The 2,500-nt window shown below is 31.4% G+C and overlaps 1 protein-coding gene across 1 annotated transcript in view; it reads right to left on the bottom strand.

Annotated features, from left to right (window-relative positions):
- LOC145395665 (beta-1,4-glucuronyltransferase 1-like) overlaps positions 1-2,262 on the bottom strand; it is an 11,281-nt gene extending 9,019 nt beyond the window's left edge. The window contains exon 1 of the mRNA XM_080269231.1: positions 2,182-2,262. The gene's annotated coding sequence lies outside the window, so the exon portion shown is untranslated. The remainder of the gene's footprint in view (positions 1-2,181) is intronic.
- Positions 2,263-2,500: the final 238 nt, after the last annotated feature.

Consider the following 2,500-nt stretch of genomic DNA (forward strand, 5'->3'; position numbering starts at 1 on the left):
AAAGATAACTCACATTTTCTCACTCATATCTATTTCAGGCTTTCTCAATAGACCTCTGTTTATATCTATTTTGATGGTAGTGAGGATAGACGGTGACTACGTGGGTCTCAGGCGGGGGACGGAATTGGCACTACCCCTACCCTTCTTGGCACCAGACGCTACACTCTCATCCTCGGTCTCCCCCTCCCTCGCCTCCCTACCCTACACCCTTACCTTCCCCTCCCCTCCCTCACCTCCCTACCTTACACTTACCTGCCTTCTCTTCCCCTACTTCTACCACCACCACCACCACCACCACTACTACTACTACTACTACTACTACTACTATTACTACTACTACAGCTACTGTTACTACTACTACTACTATTACTACTACTACTACTACTACTGCTATACCACCACCACTACTACTGCTATTACTACTACTATTGATGTTGTTGATAATAATAATAATAATAATAACAGTAATAATAATAGCAATAATAATAATAATAATAATAACAATAATATCTAATAATAATAATAATAATAATAATAATAATAATAATGACAATAATAATAATAATAATAATAATAATAATAATAATAATAATAATAATAATAATAATAATAATAATAATAATAATAATAATAATAATAATAATAATATCAATAACAATAATAATAATAATAATAATAATAATAATAATAATAATAATAATAATAATAATAATAATAATAATAACAATAATAATAATTCTCTCTTTCCACAGACCAAACCAGCTCAACAGGTGTGTCAGGTGAGAAAAGTGGATTGAAAAAAGTATATTGGATTTTTTGAGATGGGAAAAATGAAATGATTGTCAGAATATGGAAGAATTTTTTGAAGAGAAATTATGCCTTCCTCCCAGTCCAGAATCAAAAATAAATCGGTAAGGAAGAGGTGTTAGTGTGCTTCCTAACTGGTGATAGTAGTAGTAGTAATAATAGTAGTAGTAGTAATAATAATAGTAGTAGTAGTAGTAGTAATAATAGTAGTAGTAGTAGTAATAATAGTAGTAGTAGTAGTAATAGTAGTAGTAGTAATAATAGTAGTAGTAGTAGTAATAACAGTAGTAGTAGTAGTAATAATAGTAGTAGTAGTAGTAATAATAGTAGTAGTAGTAGTAATAATAGTAGTAGTAGTAGTAATAATAGTAGTAGTAGTAGTAATAATAGTAGTAGTAGTAGTAATAATAGTAGTAGTAGTAATAATAGTAGTAGTAGTAATAATAGTAGTAGTAGTAGTAATAATAGTAGTAGTAGTAATAATAGTAGTAGTAGTAGTAATAATAGTAGTAGTAGTAATAATAGTAGTAGTAGTAGTAATAATAGTAGTAGTAGTAATAATAGTAGTAGCAGCAATAATAGCAGTAGCTAATAGCAGCAACAGTAGTAGTAGTAATAATAGTAGTAGTAGTAGTAATAATAGTAGTAGTAGTAGTAATAATAGTAGTAGTAGTAATAATAGTAGTAGTAGTAATAATAGTAGTAGTAGTAGTAATAATAGTAGTAGTAGTAATAATAGTAGTAGTAGTAATAATAGTAGTAGTAGTAGTAATAATAGTAGTAGTAGTAGTAGTAATAATAGTAGTAGTAGTAATAATAGTAGTAGTAGTAGTAGTAGTAATAGTAGTAGTAGTAGTAATAATAGTAGTAGTAGTAGTAGTAATAATAGTAGTAGTAGTAGTAATAATAGTAGTAGTAGTAATAATAGTAGTAGTAGTAATAATAGTAGTAGTAGTAATAATAGTAGTAGTAGTAGTAATAATAGTAGTAGTAGTAATAATAGTAGTAGTAGTAGTAGTAGTAGTAATAATAGTAGTAGTAGTAGTAGTAATAGTAGTAGTAGTAGTAATAATAGTAGTAGTAGTAGTAGTAATAATAGTAGTAGTAGTAGTAGTAGTAATAGTAGTAGTAGTAGTAATAATAGTAGTAGTAGTAGTAGTAATAATAGTAGTAGTAGTAGTAGTAGTAATAGTAGTAGTAGTAGTAATAATAGTAGTAGTAGTAGTAGTAATAATAGTAGTAGTAGTAGTAGTAATAATAGTAGTAGTAGTAGTAGGCTTTCAAACATTCCTACCTTTCCTAGTTCTTCCTATATTTTTTTTACCTTGTTCCTAGGATTCCTACTTTAACCTTGAAATTCCTGGTATTTCCTACTTTTTCCTGCCCAAAAATTGTAGAGAGTTGTGTTGCAGGAGTGGTGGGTAGCCATGGCAGGTGCTGACCAATGGTGTGCCTCTCAGCCTGCACACAGGACCTGTACCAGCACCAGTCACTTTGTGCTGTGTGATCAGCCACAAGACTGAGGTGTGTCAGCGCTACTACAGCAAGGCCTCCCCAGCACAGGTCAGCAGTGGGGCAGGTGGACTATAGCGTAGGCAGCTGGACAGAAAAGAGACGTGCCCCTCCATAGGTGAAGCAGGCATGCCTTACACTCTACACCATGATGAAACAGGCAATTCCCAGGACCTGAAGC

This window comes from Coenobita brevimanus, chromosome 32, assembly GCF_032717465.1.
Source record: "Coenobita brevimanus isolate Jiangsu-jjx chromosome 32, ASM3271746v2, whole genome shotgun sequence".
Lineage (NCBI taxonomy): Eukaryota > Metazoa > Arthropoda > Malacostraca > Decapoda > Coenobitidae > Coenobita > Coenobita brevimanus.